Source organism: Aquarana catesbeiana, linkage group LG04, assembly GCF_042186555.1.
Source record: "Aquarana catesbeiana isolate 2022-GZ linkage group LG04, ASM4218655v1, whole genome shotgun sequence".
Lineage (NCBI taxonomy): Eukaryota > Metazoa > Chordata > Amphibia > Anura > Ranidae > Aquarana > Aquarana catesbeiana.
The window spans coordinates 392,603,068-392,628,148 of NC_133327.1; positions in this window are offsets into that span (position 1 = coordinate 392,603,068).

Consider the following 25,081-nt stretch of genomic DNA (forward strand, 5'->3'; position numbering starts at 1 on the left):
GTGTGGCGCGTCACGGCCCATAATTCACTGCGGCATCGCAGTGCATTGCTGGCTGATGATTGGCCAAGCATGCACTATGACCCGCATGCTTGGCCAATCACAGCGCCGTCAGTAGAGAGAGCTGTAATTGGCCAAAGCCAGGGTGGCTTTGGCCAATTATGGCTCAGGGGATTTAGTACACACCCCACACTATATAAGGCCGCCTGCACGGCGGCCCTGTGTAGTGTGTGTTCCGGTGTGCTGAGAGATAGAGAGAGAGAGAGACAGTGTCATTTGATTTGAGTTAGATAGATTAGGCAGAACAGTCAGTCAGTTAGCTGCACTTACAGTGTATTGTGTATATATATGCATCCCAGGTGTTGCATATATATATATACACTGTATTCAGTTTAGCTAGATCCGTTCCTGTTATCTTCTATCTAGACTATTTACATTTAATGCAGTGCGTCCTGCTCACAGTGTTCAGCTAGATCCGTTCCTGCTATTTACATTTAGTGCAGTGCGTCCTGCTCACAGTGTTCAGCTAGATCCGTTCCTGTTATCTTCTAGACTATTTACATTTAGTGCAGTGCGTCCTGCTCACAGTGTTCAGCTAGATCCGTTCCTGCAATTTACATTTAGTGCAGTGCGTCCTGCTCACAGTGTTCAGCTAGATCCGTTCCTGCTATTTACATTTAGTGCAGTGCGTCCTGCTCACAGTGTTCAGCTAGATCCGTTCCTGCTATTTACATTTAGTGCAGTGCGTCCTGCTCACAGTGTTCAGCTAGATCCGTTCCTGTTATTTACATTTAGTGCAGTGCGTCCTGCTCACAGTGTTCAGCTAGATCCGTTCCTGCTATTTACATTTAGTGCAGTGCGTCCTGCTCACAGTGTTCAGCTAGATCCGTTCCTGCTATTTACATTTAGTGCAGTGCGTCCTGCTCACAGTGTTCAGCTAGATCCGTTCCTGCTATTTACATTTAGTGCAGTGCGTCCTGCTCACAGTGTTCAGCTAGATCCGTTCCTGTTATCTTCTAGACTATTTACATTTAGTGCAGTGCGTCCTGCTCACAGTGTTCAGCTAGATCCGTTCCTGCAATTTACATTTAGTGCAGTGCGTCCTGCTCACAGTGTTCAGCTAGATCCGTTCCTGCTATTTACATTTAGTGCAGTGCGTCCTGCTCACAGTGTTCAGCTAGATCCGTTCCTGCTATTTACATTTAGTGCAGTGCGTCCTGCTCACAGTGTTCAGCTAGATCCGTTCCTGCTATTTACATTTAGTGCAGTGCGTCCTGCTCACAGTGTTCAGCTAGATCCGTTCCTGTTATCTTCTAGACTATTTACATTTAGTGCAGTGCGTCCTGCTCACAGTGTTCAGCTAGATCCGTTCCTGCAATTTACATTTAGTGCAGTGCGTCCTGCTCACAGTGTTCAGCTAGATCCGTTCCTGCTATTTACATTTAGTGCAGTGCGTCCTGCTCACAGTGTTCAGCTAGATCCGTTCCTGCTATTTACATTTAGTGCAGTGCGTCCTGCTCACAGTGTTCAGCTAGATCCGTTCCTGTTATTTACATTTAGTGCAGTGCGTCCTGCTCACAGTGTTCAGCTAGATCCGTTCCTGCTATTTACATTTAGTGCAGTGCGTCCTGCTCACAGTGTTCAGCTAGATCCGTTCCTGCTATTTACATTTAGTGCAGTGCGTCCTGCTCACAGTGTTCAGCTAGATCCGTTCCTGCTATTTACATTTAGTGCAGTGCGTCCTGCTCACAGTGTTCAGCTAGATCCGTTCCTGTTATCTTCCTACTGACAGGCAGGCTTGTCTGGTTACAGTATATAAAGCTACCTGAAGAAAATTACAGGTGTTCTATTTGATCCTATTAGTACCACGGTCAGGCAGCTAGACTATTTACATTTAGTACAGTGCGTCCTGCTCACAGTGTTCAGCTAGATCCGTTCCTGTTATCTTCCTACTGACAGGCAGGCTTGTCTGGTTACAGTATATAAAGCTACCTGAAGAAAATTACAGGTGTTCTATTTGATCCTATTAGTACCACGGTCAGGCAGCTAGACTATTTACATTTAGTACAGTGCGTCCTGCTCACAGTGTACAGCTAGATCCGTTCCTGTTATCTTCCTACTGACAGGCAGGCTTGTCTGGTTACAGTATATAAAGCTACCTGAAGAAAATTACAGGTGTTCTATTTGATCCTATTAGTACCACGGTCAGGCAGCTAGACTATTTACATTTAGTACAGTGCGTCCTGCTCACAGTGTTCAGCTAGATCCGTTCCTGTTATTTACATTTAGTGCAGTGCGTCCTGCTCACAGTGTTCAGCTAGATCCGTTCCTGCTATTTACATTTAGTGCAGTGCGTCCTGCTCACAGTGTTCAGCTAGATCCGTTCCTGCTATTTACATTTAGTGCAGTGCGTCCTGCTCACAGTGTTCAGCTAGATCCGTTCCTGCTATTTACATTTAGTGCAGTGCGTCCTGCTCACAGTGTTCAGCTAGATCCGTTCCTGTTATCTTCCTACTGACAGGCAGGCTTGTCTGGTTACAGTATATAAAGCTACCTGAAGAAAATTACAGGTGTTCTATTTGATCCTATTAGTACCACGGTCAGGCAGCTAGACTATTTACATTTAGTACAGTGCGTCCTGCTCACAGTGTTCAGCTAGATCCGTTCCTGTTATCTTCCTACTGACAGTCAGGCTTGTCTGGTTACAGTATATAAAGCTACCTGAAGAAAATTACAGGTGTTCTATTTGATCCTATTAGTACCACGGTCAGGCAGCTAGACTATTTACATTTAGTACAGTGCGTCCTGCTCACAGTGTACAGCTAGATCCGTTCCTGTTATCTTCCTACTGACAGGCAGGCTTGTCTGGTTACAGTATATAAAGCTACCTGAAGAAAATTACAGGTGTTCTATTTGATCCTATTAGTACCACGGTCAGGCAGCTAGACTATTTACATTTAGTACAGTGCGTCCTGCTCACAGTGTTCAGCTAGATCCGTTCCTGTTATCTTCCTACTGACAGGCAGGCTTGTCTGGTTACAGTATATAAAGCTACTTGAAGAAAATTACAGGTGTTCTATCCCAGCTTAGTGCAGCTACAGGCCATTAGTATGTCTGGAAGGCCAAGAAGGAGAGGCAGACAGTCACAAGCCAATAAGAGAGGGCAAGCAGGCTCTGTGTCTAGTGCTGGTCGTGGAGACGGTGCATCCTCATCAGCACGTGGCCATGGGACACGCTTGGCCTTTTTTTCGGCAGCTGGCCGTGTTGAGCCGCAACATGCGGAAGACTTGGTCGAGTGGATGACCAAGCCGTCCTCATCCTCCTCATCCTCTCTCACCCATGCCCAGGGTGCTTTGTCTGGCAAAGCAGCGGCCTCTTCCCTCAGCTCAATGTCATCAGTGACTCCTTCCCTAGCTCCACCATGTCCTCATGAGGATTCCCTCGAACTGTTTGACCACAGTGTTGGGTACATGCTCCAGGAGGATGCCCAGCGTTTGGAAGGCTCTGATGACGATACTGAGCTCGATGAAGGCAGTAACATGAGCACGGACAGAGGGGGTGCCCAAGAAGGACAGCAATCTGGCAGTCATGCTCCCCCTGCTGCAGCATACTGCCAGGTTTGCTCCAGTGATGAGGAGGGAGGGGATGATGAGGTCACTGACTCAACGTGGGTGCCTGATAGGAGAGAGGAGGAGGAGGAGGAGGAGGAGGAGGAGGAGGCGGCGGCACATCACCAACGAGGCAGGATGCCCTCCAGGGGCCAGCCTAAGGGCAGCACATTGACTGCATCACACCCCAAAGCTCCACATGTGCAGGGCGCTGCAGTCTCTGCGCGTTATTCAAAAAGTTCTTTGGTGTGGGCCTTTTTTGAGACGAGTGCATCAGATCGCACCGCTGCTATTTGCAACATATGTCTCAAGCGTATCTCGCGTGGCCAAAACATCTCCCGCTTGGGTACCACATGCTTGACCAGACATATGTTGACCTGCCATGCAGTTCGTTGGCAAGCGTATCTAAAAGACCCACACCAAAGAACAAAGAGGATCTCTCCTTGCTCCTCATCAGCTGAGATTTCCAACCCCACTAGACCTTCAGTCCTCTCTGAGACCTGCAGTGAGAGGAATGAAGGTGTAGAATTAGGTGTGTCACAGCCAAGTACTTGTGGGCAATCTGCTTTTGGTACACCGACGTCAGATTGTACCAGGCAAATTTCCCTGCCCCAGCTGCTGCACCGCCGAAAGAAGTTTGCTCCCAGCCATCCACATGCCCAGCGGTTGAATGCTAGCTTGGCAAAATTGCTAGCACTTCAACTGCTGCCTTTTCAGTTGGTAGACTCTGCCCCCTTCCGTGAGTTTGTGGAATGTGCGGTTCCTCAGTGGCAGGTACCCAAACGCCACTTTTTCTCACGGAAGGCGATTCCGGCTCTCTACCGGCATGTGGAAGGCAATGTCCATGCCTCGCTGGACAGGGCGGTCAGCGGTAAGGTGCATATTACCGCTGACTCATGGTCCAGCAGGCATGGACAGGGACGTTACCTAAGTTTCACGGCGCATTGGGTGACTCTGCTGGCAGCTGGGAAGGATGCAGGACAAGGTGCAGTAGTGTTGGAGGTTGTTCCGCCACCACGCCTCCAAAATGCTGATTGTGACACACCTCTCTCCTCCACCCCCTCCTCTTCTTCTTCCTCTATGGCCTCTTCCTCGGAACCAGCGGTGCTCCGTAGGCGTTCAAGGGGCTACGCAAGTACGCAGGCCAAAAGATGCCATGCGGTGCTTGAGCTGGTGTGCTTGGGGGACAGGAGCCACACTGGGGCAGAGGTTTTGTCAGCTCTGCAGGGGCAGGTTCAGAGGTGGTTGACGCCACGCCAACTTAAGGCAGGAATGGTGGTTTGCGACAATGGCACCAACCTCCTCTCTGCCCTCCGACAGGGACAAATGACCCATGTGCCCTGTTTGGCTCACGTCCTTAACTTGGTGGTGCAGCGGTTCTTGGGCAGGTACCCGGGCTTACAGGATGTCCTGAGGCAGGCCAGGAAAGTCTGTGTGCATTTCCGCCGGTCATATAATGCCAGTGCTCGGCTGACGGACCTCCAAAAGGAGTTTAACCTGCCCAAGAACCGCCTAATCTGTGACATGCCCACCAGGTGGAACTCAACGTTGGCCATGCTGCAGCGGCTGCACACGCAGCAGAGGGCCATCAATGAGTACCTGTGCGACTATGGCACCAGGACAGGGTCAGGGGAGCTTGGTTTTTTTTCCCCACGCCAGTGGGCCATGATCAGGGATGCATGCACTGTCCTGTCACCATTCGAGGAGGCCACGAGGATGGTGAGCAGTGACAGTGCATGCATCAGTGACACTGTCCCCCTTGTCCACCTGTTGGAGCACACGCTGCGTGGAATAATGGACAGGGCACTTGAGGCAGAACAGAGGCAGGAAGAGGAGGACTTCCTTAGCTCTCAAGGCCCCCTTTATCCAGACAGTGTTCCTGCGTGCCCGCCGATCACACAGGAAGAGGACGAGGAGGAAGAGGAGGAGGAGGAAGATTGTGTCAGTATGGAGGTGGAGCCTGGCACTCAGCATCAGCAGCAGTCTTTAAGGGATCAGTCCCAAGAAACACATGGACTTGTACGTGGCTGGGAGGAGGTGGCTGCGGACCATGTCGTTCTTAGTGACCCAGAGGACTCCGGACCGAATGCCTCAGCAAACCTACGCTGCATGGCCTCCCTGATCCTGCAAAGCCTGCGTAAGGATCCTCGTATTCGTGGTATCAAGGAGAAGGACCAATACTGGCTGGCAACCCTCCTTGATCCACGTTACAAGGGTAAGGTTGCGGACCTTATCTTGCCATCGCAGAGGGAGCAGAGGATGAAACATCTTCGGGAGGCCTTGCAGAAAGGTCTGTGCAACGCGTTCCCAGAGACTGGGAGGTTACAAACTCCTGTTTCTGGACAACGTGTTGCTGAGGCTTCGGTCAGTCAAAGAAGGAGCGGTGGAGAAGGTGGCCGTCTGACCGATGCGTTCAGACAATTTTTTGGTCCGCAGCCCCAAGGTATGATCGGTTCCAGCAACCATCGCCAGCGTCTGTTTTATATGGTGCAGGAATACCTAGGGGCAAGATCAGACTTGGACACCTTTCCCACCGAAAATCCTCTGGGTTACTGGGTCTTGAGGATGGATCACTGGCCAGAGCTTGCACAGTATGCAATTGAGCTACTGGCCTGTCCTGCATCCAGCGTTCTTTCGGAACGCACATTCAGTGCTGCTGGAGGCGTGGTAACCGATCACAGGGTGCGTCTGTCCACCGACTCGGTCGATCGGCTGACCTTCATAAAAATGAATGAGTCTTGGATCACCACCAGCTACCAAGCACCTGATGCTGATGTAACCGAATAATTTTTTTTGAAATCTCAGATCCCTTCAAAGACTGCCTATGCTGATGCTGAGTGACTATCCCTGAGTAATTATCCTCTTCCTCCTCAATCATCACGCTGATAGCTTGTAAGAACATTTTTGGTTCTGGGCGCCACCACCAGTGCCTAAGGCCCAATTTTTCAGCCCCTGTTTAACAGGGGCGTGTAATTACAATTTTTGATGTAATACTTTGCAGCAGGGCTCGTTCCTGCATTCCAACTAGAGTGTCTGTGAGGGGTTGCAGTGTTGTGGCACCAGCACCAGTGCCTAAGGCCCAATTTTTCTGCCCCTGTCTAACAGGGGCGTGTAATTACAATTTTTGATGCAATACTTTGCAGCAGGGATCGTTCCTGCGTTCCAACTAGAGTGTCTGTGAGGGGTTGCAGTGTTGTGGCACCAGCACCAGTGCCTAAGGCCCAATTTTTCTGCCCCTGTCTAACAGGGGCGTGTAATTACAATTTTTGAAGCAATACTTTGCAGCAGGGCTCGTTCCTGCGTTCCAACTAGAGTGTCTGTGAGGGGTTGCAGTGTTGTGGCACCAGCACCAGTGCCTAAGGCCCAATTTTTCTGCCCCTGTCTAACAGGGGCGTGTAATTACAATTTTTGAAGCAATACTTTGCAGCAGGGCTCATTCCTGCGTTCCAACTAGAGTGTCTGTGAGGGGTTGCAGTGTTGTGGCACCAGCACCAGTGCCTAAGGCCTAATTTTTCAGCTCCTGTTCAACAGGGGCATGTAATTACAATTCTTGATCTAATATTTCACAGCAGGGCCCTGTGAGGGCTTACAGTGCTGTGGCCACAGCAATACCTAAGGCCCAAATTTCTGCTGAGTATATAGGGCAGGACCCTACTTTCAAACATCTAACTTACAAATGACTCCTACTTGCAAACGGAAGGAGACAACAGGAAGTGAGATGAAATCTACCCCTAGGAAGGGAAATTCTCTCCTGTAAGAGTTAATATGGGAAAACAATTTCTCCTTTCCACTGATGCTTTCCAATCCTTGTTCCACAAAAAAACCCAAATTTTCAAAAAACATTTTTCATTGGGACAAAAAAGTGAGGTGAAATCTTCTGAAGAGGAGGAAAGACAGCAAAACAAATGTCACAGGGGTGATAACCCTTCCCTATGTTTTCCAAAAAGCTTAGAAAAGATTTTTTGGCTGGAGCTAAACACGTTAAAAATGTTCAAAATTACAAACAGATTCTACTTAACAACAAACCTACAGTCCCTGTCTTGTTTGCACTGCTGTTCAGAGTATATAGGGCCTGGTGGCCCCACACCTTTCCTTATTTTAATTTGGGTGCGGGGTTCCCCTTAATATCCATACAAGACCCAAAGGGCCTGGTAATGGACTGGGGGGTACCCATGCCGTTTGTCTCACTGATTTTCATCCATATTGCCATGACCCGACATGACATTAAACCCGCAAGCAGTTTTAAATGAGATTTTTTCCTTTAAAAATGACATTTGGTGCAGGGACTGTTCTAAACATGGGAAACACGCGTCACTTTACAGGCATACTATAGACACCCCCCAGGTACGATATTTAAAGGAATATTTCACTTTTTTTTTTTACTTTAAGCATCATTAAAATCACTGCTCCCGAAAAAACGGCCGTTTTTAAAAGTTTTTTTTGCATTGATACATGTCCCCTGGGGTAGGACCCGGGTCCCCAAACCCTTTTTAGGACAATACCATGCAAATTAGCCTTTAAAATGAGCACTTTTGATTTCGAACGTTCGAGTCCCATAGACGTCAATGGGGTTCTAACGTTCGTGCGAACTTTCGGTCCGTTCGCGGGTTCTGGTGCGAACCGAACCGGGGGGTGTTCGGCTCATCCCTAGCCAATATTAAGGAATTCCCCTGGTGGCCCAAAGCTATCTGGTGAGTTACCCCTTTACTACAGGTGGTGGTACACATTTGTAAAAAGGAGCACTTTTAAGTAAGAAGAGCATGGTTCACAAATGAACACATGGTGACAATAAAGAAATTGCAAAAAGGACTGTTATTGCTGTAATTAATTACAGGTCATTTTCTCACTACTATCAATAGCAAGGAATTGTTTTATTTTATTTTTATTTCAATTCACTTGTGTGTGTGTTTTTTTTTATTTTTGAAGTGGATACATATGTTAAGATTCATGGTGTAAACATTAATAGCTAGCACCTCAACCTATAAGTTCATATACCTTTTTGGACTTCTACCAAAATTGATGGCAGCTGGTTGATAAAAAATTTGGAGGCATACAGGAGGCGCAATTCTATTTCTTATTGAGTACATAGTTATTATGTATTACATTTGATAACACTAGGAGCACTAGGCTATATACTTACAAAATCTTATATTTTGCTCACCACTTTCATCTGTAAAAAAAATTCAATAATCACTTTGTTGGAGATGTAAACAGCAATTGGGGACTCTTGTGTACATCTTTTGTTCCTGCCCTAAATTAGGACATTTCTAGAGCTAAAAAAGGCACAAACACATACACTAACCAATATTGACCTGGGGGATAATTCAAGCTGCTTTTTTGCTTTACCTTTAAAGGAAACATTACAAACAATCTTTATTGATTCACCTGGTAAATGCAGGTAGGACATGTGTTCCCTTATTATGGATACACTGGGGGTTATTTACGAAAGGCAAATCCACTTTGCACTGCAAGTGCACTTGAAAGTGCACTTGGAAGTGCAGTCTCTCAAAATCTAAGGGGTAGATCTGAAATGAGTAGAAGCTCTGCTACTTTTATTATTCAATCATGTGCAAGCTAAAATGCTGTTTTTTATTTTAAAGTGGATTTGCCTTTAGTAAATAACCCCCACTGTCTATTATTCAGTTATGGCTATCCAAACTTGGAGATATCCACCAAATGGAGAATCTGACAGCAACATTATATCATTGAGAAGAACATTTTCAAAAAAATATGGTACTATTTTGTCAGCTTTGAAGAATACAAAAATCTATGGTGGGTACCTAGAACATGTGTTCGTCAATCAATCTGAATTATAAGATTGATTGTTGAGCTGGTATATGTTCTTCGTCCACCATTCTACCTTTCCCTATCTATCTACCCCCCCTTCTTGTCCATTTTTTTCACACATCTGGCCAATTAATATCTCTTGGGGTGATGCTGTCAATAGAAACCCTGAAGGAGCATGTCTCTATGTAGACAGTGATCTAAATGTAAGTATGAACAAATAACATTTGGATGGAGAATGAGATGATGCTAACGGTGCTTTTGATAAGTCACTAGGTTTCAGTTTTCCTTGACATGTGCTGAAGGAGCCAGGTAGAAACTAGTTGTCATAATCGTGTCTGCATCCAATCAGATGTAGCCACTGTTAGGGTATTATGTAAGCTGCAGGTGTTGGCTGTCAGAAAACAATAGCTGGAACTGCAGATCTGTCCATACACACTGTTTAGCATGTATGTCGGAATCAAGTTATTTCTCTCGTTGAGCCAGTGGGGCTGAACCAGGGATATCCTAATGTTTATGGCCTGCATATGTCTTCTTCATAATAAGTGAGGGAAGTCATCCTCTATTGTAAGCTTTGAGGATTCACAGGCTAATTGTCAGCACTGGCTCCTGCTACTTAACAAACAGCTCTTTTCTTTCAGTGCTCAGATGCTGCTCATCTGTAGGTTAAACACCAGCCACTAATTGTTATCACAGTTACCACCTAGTTACCATTAACCTGCCTCATTAGTCCAGCCTACAGCCAGCCCCTTTTTGCTATTTAAACAGCTTAGCTCATTTCCTCCTTGCCCTTGCGTGGTCTATGATCTCTGAGGGCTCTGGCACTCTGGCAGCAGAGTTTGGTTGAAACACTGAGGCTCTTATGGCTGCCTTTACCCGTGAACTCTCTGATAAAAGTAAAGATGAGATTGTGGCTGGAGCTATACCTGGGAGCCCTGAGGAGTTGATCTTGTTTTCCATTCTCATTGATACCAGCCTCTGAGAGAGACCTTCCTTTGAGAAGCGTTTGCAGAAGCCTCTTGTACCTTTGGCTCTAAGTTTTGCATTCCCACCCATGCCTTCCTAACCTCCCATGCCTCCTGGGCCTGAGTCCTCTAGTGAAGTAAAGCCCATGCAGCTCGGCTTCACTTCTCTCTGCTGAAGAGAGGGCCTTTAGGAGAGATTGTGCCTTTAATGTGACCAAGCAAGTCACTTATTGAAGTCTTGTCCAACCCATCTGAGAAATGCCTGCACCTTCTCATTTACTTAAAACCACCACACAGACGTTTCCCATGTGCTGCAGAGGTGGAGAGAGAACAACCTGTATTGCAAGTTGGAGAAGAGCGAGTTTCACCATTAACAGGTTCAATTTTTGGGTTGTCATATCTGTTGCCTGTGCAACCCACAGAATTGCTCCCCGGATTCCATTAAAGCCTTTGAATACCTCAAGGCCGCTTTTTCTGCAGCTCCAGTGTTGGCACATCCCGATCCTACATTAGTCTTCAATCCTGTCTCAACATCCTACTTCTGAGAGCTCTATGCATCCTTGTGGCTGCTTTTCTAAAACATTGTCTGCCGCAGAATGCAATTACCAAATTGGGGAAAATGATTAGTTATTATTTTAACTCTTAAAGAATGGAAGCATCTCCTCGAGGGTACTACTGTGCATGTCCTCATTTTGACTGACCATAAAAATCTCACATTTTTTGTCTGAGGCTAAACGCTTATCTTCTAGAAGGGCTTAGTGGGACCTTTTTTTGTCAAGCTTCAATTACATAGTCTCATTTTTGAGTAACCTCTATTAATTTGCAAAAGATAAAAAATTTGAAAATTAATATAAGTGGAGCTAATACCAGTGATATAACACAGCCCAGTGTCCAAAATGTGTGACCAGTGCACTGTGGTGATATCAAATACCACCTATATATATCACTCAAAAAATATATATATAATATATATATAATTCATCAAAAATGCATCAAATGCGAAACAAAAAGTAGATAGTAAGATCCATCCATAGAAATGTCCATAAAGAAAACACTGTGAAATAGTGTGCGCATTTCTGAAATGTCCACCAAATCAAACGTGCCAGTGATTCCTCTCCCTTTGGATTCAACACTCACCGGATGAATATGCCTCACACTCTCGTGTTTTGGCAAATGCGCATGGTAATATGTATAATCAGTTTAGGGTGAAAAATCCACGTTCCATCCATCCAAATATAATTTCATTCCATATGCAAATAAAAATGCGCAAATAGTGTAATACCGTAAAAACACAAAATGTATTGAACTAGGTAAACTTCAATCATTGCACTCACACAACAAACTCTTTGAGTCAAGCCAAAACAACATAGCAATCTGAGTTCTCAATCCTCCTATGTAAACGCCCAGCACCAGTGTAAAGATGGTCGCGGCGGACCCAAGGTAAGCGGAAGCAAGCTCTCACCACCACTCGCTGAATCTCGTCTGAATCGAGCAAGGATCCTCCGCTCACACACGGAGATAAGATGCAGCATCTCCTCCGTCACACTCTGCTAAAACTGTGTTTTCTTTATGGATGGATCTTACTATCTACTTTTTGTTTCGCATTTGATGCATTTTTGATGAATTATATATATATATATATTTTTGAGTGATATATATAGGTCGTATTTGATATTACCACAGTGCACTGGTCACACATTTTGGACACTGGATTGTGTTATATCACTGGTATTAGCGCCGCTTATATTAATTTTCAAATTTTTTATCTTTTGCAAATTAATAGAGGTTACTCATTTTTCACATTTAAAGTGGCAGCTTTGGAAATCTCACGGGGTCTCACATACTCCACAGGCTTTATTGATTTATACACAGGGGTGAGATATACACTATATACTTTTCCTGAGCGCAGTGGTAGGGACTCAAGGAGGGCGTGCAGTTTTTTTGAGTACTATTGCTTATAGTCTCATTTTTATCAGATATGAAGAATATAAGGGCAGATGCATTATCACAGCAGTTTTCCTCCTCTTTCAAAATTGAGTTGATTTCTACTTCCCCATACTGCATTTTGGTCACTATTCGCACTAGTCTCACTGACCTCTCAGATCCATTCTGCTTCTGGAAAACCTGATGACCGTTGCTTTGTCCCCAAGAATCTCCGCATGGCTTTGCTCCAGACCTATCATTCTCCTAAAGCAGCTGGGTACCCAGGGAAAAATCAACTCATATGGTCTATGTCTCAACAATAAACACCTTCCACCCTACTCACTGAAACGTAGGTTAAGCTTAGCAACTTAGAGTAAAACTTAATTGCGGTAAAAAAAAATAAAATATGAACCGTTAAATCACATAACATTTTATTTATCATGGATTCCAAAGCTAAAATCTGTGTACATAAGTTTCTATGCTAGCATGCTACCTCAAACTGTTAAAAGAGAGTTCTACTTTCAATTTTTTATTTTTCATTTTTTTATATATTAATGAAAATGCAACAGACAATGCATAGGAACCGACCAAGGTAGGTGCATACAACAGAAAAATACTGTATAAGGGAACTATAGTAGGGAAATCCATTTACAGGATTCACCAAGAAGTAAAGGAAGCAAGTAGGTGATTTAGGCCAAAAGAATCACCCTATGGAATACCTGTCAAATCCTCTAATCATTTAAAAAAAAGTCTAAAAAAGGAAACAATATACTAAAAGATTGATTTATAAAAGTTTGTGAACTTTGGGAAAAAGGTTTATATATTCCTGGTCTTTCTTTTCACACCACTGTAGTGCTTAGGAGGATGGAAAATCTTTAGTGTAGTAACCAATCAGAGCATGGCTAGCGGTCTGGCTGTAAGTTATCATTTTCACATTGGCTCCTTAAGTATGTAAACAAACATTGGAGTATGTAGTAATATTTTCCATAGACATCACAATCTGTTTACAGCATAGTTTCGTTTCTTGGGTTTTTAGCTTGTTTATTTTACTACAATTGTACTATTTTCATTACAATAATAAACCCAACATTGTGTATTATCCTAAACCCATGTTTTGCTCACATTCAAAGAAAAAAATGTTTTTTTTTTTAGAAAATGCTACTTACTGTATATGTTGAAGAATGCAAGTAATTTTACAATGAATCTGCTATTTTTTGACATTGGATTAACAGAGAACAGATCACTTATAAAAGTTTTATTTTGTTGCCGCACAGAGTGAATGTGGTGACTATATAAATATTAATTACTCCTAGCATTTTCCTTTATACTGTTAATGTCACAAAGTTTAGACTTTGTTATGCAGTTCTGTAACATTTTTAAAAGTCTAGGGTAATTGTGTAATACTAGTGCCTGCACTGCTGATGGCAAATGTTTAGATGCCTACAGTACATCCCACACCTTCTAGCACCAAAAACAATTAACATCAAAAAACATTTTTTTTAGAGGGGGTTTCTGCTTTATATGTATATTCAAATATTACCATAGAAAATGTGATTTTATGCTATCAATCACTGTAAGTGACAATAAGAGTAGAATAAAAAATGTTTGTTTTCTTATTATACATTGACATCAGTCCCTGCCCTCAAGGAGCTTACAATGCAGGGGTCCCTAACTGACATTTATACATACATGCTAGAGTCAATTTAGACAGGACCTAATTAACCTACTAGAATGTCTTTAGTGTGTGGGAGGAAATCCACGCAGGCACATGGAGAACATGCAAACTCAGTGCAGTTAGCACCGTGGCTGGGATTCCAATCAATGACCCTAGTTCTTCCAGGCAAAAGTGCTAACCACTTAGCTACTGTTAAACACCTTTGTGATGATAATATGGTGTGCCTTTAAGACCAGAGCACTTCTAGTCAAGACACTTTAGCCATTTTGGTTAAAATGTTTTCCTTTTTTTTTACCACTTCAGCTCCGGAAGGTTTACCACCCCTTGATAACCAGGCCATTTTTTGCGATATGGCACTACATTTAACTGACAATTGTGTGGTTGTGCAACACTGTGCCCAAATAATATTTTTGTCCTTTTTTTCCCACAAATAGAGCTGTCTTTTGGTGGCATTTGATCACCTCTGCAGTTTTTATCTTACTGCGCTATAAGCAAAAAAAAGACTGTCAATTTTGAAAAAAAAAAAACAATATTTTTTATTTTCTGCTATAAAACATACCCAATAAAAAATGTAAAACATCACATTTTTTCATCAATTTAGGCCAATATGTATTCTGCTACATGCTTTTGTTAAAAAAACTCCTAATAAGCGTATATTGGTTGGTTTGCGCAAAAGTTATTGCGTCTACAATCTATGGGATATTTTTATTCATTTATTTTTTACTTTTTGGCGGCGATCGGTGACTTATAATGGGGCGATATTGCGACAGAAAAATAAATCGGAAACCTAACTGACACTTTTTACACTTTTTGGGGACCAGTGACACTAAGTTAAGCTTAAAATTATGCACTGTCACTGTACTAATAACACTGGCTGTCAAAGGGTTACTGTGTGCCTAGGTTGAGCTTACTCAATGTGGGGAAGGTGCTTTGACTAGGGGAAGGCAAAGATTTGTGTTCCTGCTTAGCAGAAACACAGGATCAGTGCCTTCCCTCCTGAAAGAACAACAATCTGCCTTGTTTACACAGGCAGGTTGTCATTCTGCCTGTGTAATCGGCGGGTGCCGGTGGACATCATGTTGTTGTAAACCCTCTCATCGCTGAGGTTTGCCTAACAGGGGAGACGGTGGGTCCGGTGGATGAGCAAGTGAGGAGAGGGTGAGAGAGTCTTCTTACACGCCAGCCGTGACAGGGTCCGCCGTGACCGCATACCCCCCAGGGAGGCTTGTCCAGATCGCTGTGTTGATATTGCTGTGTGCAGATTGCTGTGGATTTGTGCTGTGCTTTTACAGTTTTTATACAATGTGAGTGCATCCTTTGAAGTGTTACTTGAAGTGTGTGTTATTAAAAGTTGTTACGTTATCACACTATTGGGAGTTTTTTTCATTCTTATATGGAGCAAATCCCTGGATGGAATAGACCTAACCCCTGCTGGTAGCCTGGATACTCCTATGCTTTATAGCCTCATACGAGAGTGGAGGCAGAGAGAGCTGGTGAGAGACTGTCTATTGGGAGAGGGAGCACTGAACACAGAGGTGTGGTGGAAGGTTCCATTTATCATCAAGATACACTAAGGACTTGCTGTGGCACAGTTGTTGCTCTTTATTAAACCACTATCACAGACTTTTTTTCACACATATGTGTGTATCTTCCACAGACTTTATTCATCAGTCACGTTGTTAATGAGCAAGGTGCTAGTTATTTATATTAAGTTATATATATATTTGTTTATTATCTATAAGAAGGTGTCACATATATAATTTGTTATCATCAGCACTAAGTCACTATTGGTATGGCAGTTATTTGATGCATTTATTTTATTCATTTAGTATTCATTTTTGATTTTCTTATTTACACCTGAAATAATGGGTTCACTAGATTAGTTTTTTTTTGCACTGGACACAGTGTTAACACAAGTGTGTTTAGGATAGCGCCACAATTTTTGATTCTTCACGTGGGTGTAGTACACCACTAGCACGTCACAAGATTTGAAATTATTTGTTATATAAACAAAGATGAACAAATCCTTCTACAAAAGCTTTACGTCTTTATCTGCAGTCTCCTCTTTTTTACATTCCTTCAAAGTGCTAAAAATCTGTCAGCAGCACAAAGGATAGGGCAGGAAACTGCAGTTAGAGCTCTTGTACAGTGTGTAAGAGTTGATTGGAGGAAAAGGACCCCCCCCCCCCCCCTTCACACATGGCACAGGGATAAAGGAACTTTGAAGAGCTGTGTTGTGAATAGACAAGCTGTGTGCTGAGCTCTCCCCCCCCCCACCATCTCCATTTTTTCTCTGGCGTTGGGACAACTTGTCAGAAGTGACACATGCTAATAACAGAGGAATGAAGCACGAGAGAGAAATTACACTGATGCTGATGCTTTGGAGATAGACAAGTAAACACAACAGATATACCACTTTAAGGACAGAAGTAGGCCAAAATGTTACAACAAAACAATGTTCGTATCTAAGAGAGATTTCCCCTGACTTCGTTTCTTGGTTTGAGGGTTTCAGAATTACAGGAAATGTCAGATATTCTTTAAAATGGGGACATAAACAGTAACAAAAATGTTTTTTTAGATGTTAGGAATTGAACAAAACATCTTACATTGCTATTTGTGCCTTTCTTGCCTGGTGACTATCATTCCTTTCATTTCTTGTGCTGACAACATAGAAATAGAAAATGAGAATGAACTTCACAAGAAAAGCAAAGACTCTCTAAATAAATTATCACCAGCGTCTAATAAAGTTATACAGCCACAATGCACGTCATCTTTGCTTTGGATGTAAGTAATACAGTATAATGGAGCTCAGAGCAAGTTTTTTATTCATGGCACAAATTAGGTAATTCTGCGGTTTTTATTTTTTGCGCTATAAACAAAAAAGTGCGACAATTTTGAAAAAAATAATATTTTGAACTTTTTGCTATAATAAATATCCCCAATTTTTTTAAACAAAAACATTTTTTTCCCCTCAGTTTAGGCCGATATGTATTCTTCTAAATATTTTTGGTAATAAAAATCGCAATTAGCGTATATTGATTGGTTTGTGCAAAAGTTATAGTGTCTACAAAATAGAGGATAGATTTATGGCATTTTTATTATTATTTTTTTTTACTAGTAATGGCGGTGATCTGTGATTTTTACCATGACTGCGACATTCGGGCAGACACATCGGACACTTTTGATACATTTTTGGGACGATTGAAAATTATACAGCGATCAGTGCTATAAAAATGCACTGATTACTGTATAAATATCACTGGCAGGGAAGTGGTTAACACTAGGGGGCAATCAAGGGGTTAACTGTGTTCCCTGACTGTGTGTTCTAACTGTAGGGGGAGGGGACTGACTAGAAGGGATGACAGATCATGGTTCCTAGCTATTAGGAACTCACGATCTGTCTCTCCTCACAGAACAAAACATTTGTGTGTTTACACACAGACGTCTCTGTTCTGCCTCTCGTGCCCGCGATCGCTATTAGCCGGCGTTCATCGCGACCATCAGCGACGAGCATCGGCACCCCCGTAATGAAGTGCGTGCGTGCGCACTCCTCCGAACCGCCGAAACGCGGGAGCGTACCGACCTGCCGCAGTATATTGACGGCGGCTGGTCGCAAGCGGTTAATGAAGTCAAACATTTGGGTGTTTTTATTTCTAGGTTATATGTTTTTTTTTTTTTTTTAATAAAACAAATAGAGATTTCTTTTGGTGGTATTTAGTTATCACAGGTCACCACATAGGACATGGAAACAAGGCTAAGAATTATGCATGAAAACATAGGAATTGGGGTGCAGAAAAATGGCAGCAGGTGCTCTGGACTAATGAGTCAAATTTTGAAATATTTGGCTGTAGCAAAAGGGAGTTTGTTCACCAAAGAGCTAGGGTGCGGTACAATAATGAGTGCCTGCAGGCAACAATGAAGCATGATGAAAGTTCCTTGCAAGTTTGGGGATGCATTTCTGCAAATGGAGATTTGGTCAGGATCAATGGTGTCCTCAATGCTGGTAGATACTTATCCATCATGTCATACAAGGAGGTCTTGAAGTAATGGTTTGGCTTCCTCAGAGCCCTGATCGCAACATCATTGAGTCTGTCTGGGATTACAGAAGGATTTGAGACAACCTTCATCCACAGAAGATCTGTGGCTAGTTCTCCAACCTACTTACTGAGTTCCTTTAAAAACTGTGTGCAAGTGTACATAGAAAAATTGATGGTGTTTGGAAGGCAAAGGGTGGTCGCACCAATTATCGATTTGATTTGGATTTCTCTTCTGTTCATTTACTTTCCACTTAATTGTTAATTGATAAACATAAATGAATAACTCTTTTATTTCTGAAAGCATTCTTAATTCACAGCACATTTCACATCTGCTTAAGACAGTACTGTAAATTTATATATATGTATGTATATATATATATATATATATATATATATATATATATTCACCAGAACAAGCAGTGTCTCTGCATTTCTTACATTCTTGCTGTGGGATTTTCTACAGCAAAAGTGGCATTTACAAGAAAATGATACAGTTGAAATTGCCAACAAATGACATTTATTACCAGCTTAAAAAATAAAAACAGCACCCAAATCACTCCAAAGGTCTCCCAAAATACAAAGCAAACTCTTGGAAAGGTCTGTGTGCTAAAAGAAGTTAGCAGTGACAGCCGTCAAAGTCCTTTGCTGGCAACTGTAAAACTTTTCTCTTTTGTAAATGTCAGTGCTGCTGCAGTGCTTTCTGTACATCACAGGATCTCAGGTCTGACTCCAACTCCAATCGTTGGTAGTGGGACCAACAGGACTGTAACATAAATATGCCACTTTATGTTGGATCATTTTGTATATACAGCCAAATATGTAACAATTTTAATAGTTTTTTTCCTTTTAATGATGTTACAATAAAATTTTGAGATCAGTACCCTATCAGTGCCCGCCTGTGCTGCTTATCAGTGCCGCATATCAGTGCCCATCAGTGCTGCATTTAAGTGCCTCATCATCAGTGCCCATCAGTGCCACCTCATCAGTGCCAATCAGTACTGCCTCATCATTGCCCATCAGTGCAGTCTCATCAGTGCCCACCAGTGAAGGAGAAAACTTAATTATTTACAAAGTTTTGTAACAGAAACAAAGAAAAACTTTTTTTCAGCATTTTTGGTCTGTTTTTATTTGTAGGGCAAAAAATAAAAACCCCATTGGTGATCCAATACCACCAAAAGAAAGCTCTATTTGTGGGAAAAAAAATGATTAAACAAAAATTTTGTTTGGCTACAGTGTTGCATGGCCGCGCAATAGTCATTCAATATGTGATAGTGCTGAAAGCTGAAAATTGGTCTGGGCAGGAAGGTGTATATGTGCCCTGAATTGAAGTGGTTAAGTATGCATTTGCTGTGTATTACAAAAGACAACTTTGTTAAAATGGCAACTTTGTGGAAAAGAAAAACACATTTTATTTACGTTCTTTATTTTCCAAAACATTTTTGCAAAAAAATGACAACTTCAAAAAACTCACCATGCCTCTTACTACATACCTCATTTAGGGCGTATTTGTACTGTACTGGCATTTTAAGGCCTCAAGAAATGGTATCGGTACATCAGGCCTGATCAATTTTCAAATATATATACCATAGTTTGTAGACTCTATAAATTTCACAAAGACTAAATAATATTCACTGATTTTGGCTATTTTTACAAAAAAAGGTAGAAGAATACATTTTGGCCTAAATTTATGAAGACATATTATTTATTTGCAAAATTTTATTACAAAAATTAAAACTAAAATTAAAAAAACACCTTTTTTCCATACTTTTTGGTATTTTTTCATTTATGTAGCAAAAAAGAAAAAAAAACAGCGGTGATTAAATATTTCAAAAGAAAGCTCTATCTGTCTCAAAAAAATGATAAAAAGTTAATTTGGGTGCAGTATTACATGCCTTAATAATTGTCATTCAAAGTGTGACAGTGTTGAAAGCTTAAATTTGGCTGGGACTGGAAGGGGGTGAAAGTGAAAGTATATGGATTGGAGGTGGTTGAAAATCAACTTCAGAAAACTTAAAACTGTCCTTTGGTTTGCCCGCACTCCTTTAGACTGGGTTCACACTGCCACGACTGGAAAGTCGCACGACTTCATTGCGGCTTGCTTGCGACTTCAATAACAGAAGTCAATGCAAGTTGTGATGAAGTTGCCCCAAAGTAGTACAGGGACCTTTTTCGCTGTGACTTGAGTCGCACTGATTACAATGGTTCCATTGCAGTTAATTGGGTGCGACTTGTCATGCGACTTTGAACTCTCAAGTAGCATGACGAGTTGTGGAAGTGTGAACCGAGCCTTAGACTAAGCAGTGCAGGCTCAACTTCTACTCTCCTTTAGCCTTGCAGTGCAGGCTCGGCCCGTTAAAGATGTTAAAAAAAAAAAAAAAAGATCACAAAATGTCTGCTTTTTTCTTTAGACCCCTTTCACACTGGAGCGCTTTTCAGGCGCTACAGCACTAAAAATAGCACCTGCAAATCGCCCTGAAAGAGCCGCTTCTGTATCTCCAATGTGAAAGCCAGAGGGCTTTCACACTGGAGCGGTGCTCTGGCAGGACACTAAAAAAAGTCCTGCAAGCAGCATCTTTGGAGCGGTGAAGGGGCGGCGTGTATACCGCTCCTCCACCGCTCCTACCCATTGAAATCAATGGGCAGCGCAGCTTTGCCGGTGGTTTTCACCCTTTTTTGGCCACTAGCGGGGCTTAAAAGCGCCCCGCTAGCGCTTGAATACCTCCGCAAATATGATGGTAAAGAGCCGCTAAAAATAGCGGCACTTTACTGCCGACGCTATCCCCGCCCCAGCGTGAAAGGGGCCTTAAAGTGTTTGTTATTCCAACATTTCATATTCCTGATATGTGCCTGCTGTACAATGTACTTGTATGAGAAAATATCTTTTTATCTTTGTATTACTTCCTTTGTGTGAAATCCCTGGCGTTCCTGCCAGTCCCTCTGCATTCCTATTAAAAACCGACCATACTAAACATGAGAGCACACTGTGGTCAGTCCTCTAGCTGTGCTGGGAACTCAGTGTACTCTCCTCCAATGATCAGACATGCCCTGACACGCCTCCCCTCCCCCCACCCCCCTGCACAACCATTCAGTGGGAAGCTCAGTGTTCTGCTACTTCTCTTCCTCCAGCTCTTATGCAGCTGAGAACAGAGAGAATGTGATCACTTATAAAAAGGGGAAAAAAGGTATTTATCATTTTTTTTAAATCTATACACAAATGTTTTGCCTTTCATTTCTATTTCAAACTGAGTGGATTGTTTTACAAGGTGATCATTTACAATCACTTTAAGCAATCATAAAAATAAAAAATCTTTATAATACGAAGAAACCTTCCCCATTTTGTCTTTACAATACAGGATTCAAGGTATATAATAGTAGGCTCAGTATATAAACAGAAAGTAATGGAGCAAGGTGGAGGGGCAAAGGGTCGATTATATAATGTATTTTAATTGTGTGTTATTTTATTTTTTTAATTGCATCTTTTATCCCCCACATAATTCTTTTAAAAAAATCTCATAAAAATAAAAACTTAAGCAAATTAATTTTGGTTATCTGCAACCTAAGGTCACTAGTTTTAAAAATCCCAAAACAGCTGGAATAATATTTTTTTTTATCTCTGCCACAAGTTTCAGAATAATAGAATGCTGTGTAATAGTCTCAAATTACAGCTCTCTAGCTGAACTCAACACACGCTGATATTTATGTTGTTTAAAAATACTGAAGGAATTGCTCATCTGAAAACCTGAGGTTTGAACGGGTCGTGACCTATTCCTGCAGTCTCTTAATGTGGTACACAGCACTGTCATAGGGTACAGTACATTTCCTGTATGTTTGACCAAATACTTCTGTTTGTTATATTTTTACTATAGCACGTCACTCTCGACTGTGCAGGATCACTTCAGCAAGTTCATTTTGGTCAGCAAGACCTGACAATGGTTTAGCAGGCAGCTCTTTTACTGAAAGTTTGATATGAGAAAAACAGCACATAAAACAAAACGCACTCAAAAGCCCAAATCAGCCCACAAGCTTATGATCCTACTGTTCTGAGTTTTGCTGTTTTCTCAGTCTTAATTGTTTTTGCATTTTCTATTAGGGCTTTTCTGTCAATCTGGGTTTCTTCCCTCTGTGCCCTATCGGTTTTGTATTTATGACTGCATAGCTCCCAACTGTCCCTGATTTCGAGGGACTGTCCCTGATTTGGAGCAATGTCCCTCTGTCCATCATTCCTCCTCATTTGTCCCTCATTTTGGTCTGATCCATATAGATGTATATAAAATGCACTTTTTATCCATCATAAAATGTTTCCCAGCGCTAAACCTTTCATCTGAATTCTATAATTGCTGCATTTGTAAATTCCAAAGGCCAATATAAAGGAATAGTAGTGGTAAAAAAGCACTTGTGGGTTTAATCAATCTTGGTTTTTTTTTGTACAATTCTCTTTTAAGGGGGTGTGGCAGGGGGTGTGTCCTATGCCTGCATACTTTTGCTGATAGGTGTCCCTCATTCCCATCTCAAAAAGTTGGGAGGTATGTGATTGTTTGTTTAGTGGCATTGCTCTCACCAGCCTAGGTTGATTTAAATGACTTTTACATCTTAAAGCGGTGTTCCGCTTAAAATATATATAATAAATACTATAAATACTGCAGCTGCTGACTTTTAATAATTGGACACTTACCTGTCCCAGGCCCCGCTCATCTCCCCCTCTGCTCGGCGGCGCCGGCATTGTAACTGTGGGCGCCCAGCTGTGGCTTCACAGCCGTGCACCCACTGCGCATGTGCATGCGCAAGCGGCGCCGCGCGCCGTGATTCACCGCGCAATCATCTGGGACCTGTGACGTGTCCCAGATGATTAACAAGAGGGAGGGCGCAATGTTGATCTCCCTTCCTGCACCGAGGGAAGTGCCCAGGCGCTGAAGGAGGCAGACTATGAGGGACCCCCTAGCAACAGGCATTTAGAGGTGAGTAAAAAAAAAAATTTCTCCAAATGTTTTTTTTTTTTTTTATGCACATAAATGGCGTTTTTTTTTTGGGTGGAACTCCACTTTAATATCCCCTGGCTGTTTTTATATTTAAGGTAGGCTCTTATATATTCTGAACTGACCTTCATTGGCTTCTGATTCAGTTTATCTGAGCTATGTTTGCTTCGACTTCTGATAAGTATAGAAGTATATTTCACTTATATTGCCTTGGTTTTTGTAACTGTTTGTATTGTCTTCAGCTTCTAATAATTTTTTTGTCTTAGGCTGGCCATACATTATACCATTTTCTTGGAACAGAGAATCTTCAGATTGGCAGCACACCCACACAGAAAGCAAAGTATAAAGTCTTTATTGAAGCATAAATATTAAAAGCACTGGATGGGTACAGGCAGGGGAAATGCAGGTAGGTTGACATGTTTTAGACTATAGAAGTGTTTTGTCAAAATCATCTTTCTGTGTGGGTGTGCTCTTGATCCGAAGATTATCTGTTCCATGTTTTCTGCTGCAGTGGTAGGGCGTGCACCCCACCTCACAGAAGCAACATTGGAGTGTTATCGATTGCATCACCTGTGAGCGATCTCTTTTTCTATACCATTTTCTTGTACAATTTTCCTTTAGATTTACCAAAACCATATAATATGAGGTCAAATCTAAACACTTTCAATTTGTATGCCCTTGCACTACATCGTTGAAGGTAAATCTAAGACCCCTTTCACACTGGGGCCACTCGTGCGTTCGCTGTAAAGCGGCGCTCGTTTTAGCGGTGCTCTACCGCTATTTAAGCGGTGCTTTTCGGCTGCTAGTGGGACGCTTTTAACCCCAAAAAAGGGGTTAAAAATTCCTGTGTTGCGGCACTTCCGAATCGCTTTTCAGGCGCTTTCCAAAGCACTGCCCATTCTTTGCAAAACCTTCCCGAAGATGCTGCTTGCTGGACTTTTTCGAACGTTCTGCAAGCGCGCCGCCTGGGTGTGAAAGCATCTATTGCAGTGAATGGGAGGCAGTTTTCAGGCGCTTTATAGGCACTATTTCTAGCGCTAAAACGCCTGAAAACTGCTTCAGTGTGAAAGAGGTCTAAAGGAAATTGAATAAGAGAATTGTATAATGTACTCTATGGCCAGCTTTAGGCTGTATTCACACCAGTCTGGTGCGAATTCCAGCTCTGTTCTCTGTGCGAAGAGAAAAAGCAGCTGTTCAGCGCTTCCTCTCCATTGTAGCTGCGGATCAGCTGAGCACAGAGAGGGGGAAGTGTAGTGAGGAGGGGGGAGAGAATTTGTGTTCAGAACGGAACGCATCTGCGGATCAGATGCTCTCCCATAGAAGATTATGTGGCTGTAATTCACACCGCAATGCCTAGAAAATGTTTTTTTGGGCAATGCGGAATGCGAATGCAATGCACATATGTGAACCAGACTGATTCAAACTAATAGGTTTTAAATTTGTTCTGCGGTGTAAGCCGCATCCAATTCGCATAGGTGTGAACCCAGCCTTAAAGTGATACTAAACACACAATGTTTTTTTCTTTTTTTGGAAAATTATTTTTATTATTTTCAATAAACAAGTATAGTATACAATAAAAGAGAAACATTAGGGAGCGCCCAGCACAATACGATAAGCCATCCCAAAAAGTAGACAAAACAATTATTACACAAAAAACAAGTGCATTGCATTAGACATGTACATGTACATTGCCTGTGAAGCTAGCCAATACGACCCACATTGTTTCCTCAGAAGAAACACAACCTCCCTCACACACACACAACCAACCAAGATAAAACAAGCTATAAGTAGAAACCACCCACACTCTCCAGAGGGTGTAAACTATGAGGTCCACTATTATTATCGCAGAAAGACCATTTACCTGCCCCCCTCAGATGCATAGGGTTACATATCCAAAAAACTCATGTAGCAAGAAGGATAACCTTGAGTAAGGCCGGGGCTAGTAAACACACAATGTTTAATTTACATAATTCCCTTCTATTCATGTATGTGAATGATGGCACGTTAATTTAATAATAAAAAAAAAACATTTAAGTACTGGTACCTTTTTCCTAATTGATATACAGCTGTCACATGACCCAGATCTTTCCCAGCCTGTCTGCAGGGAAACAGTGGCAGG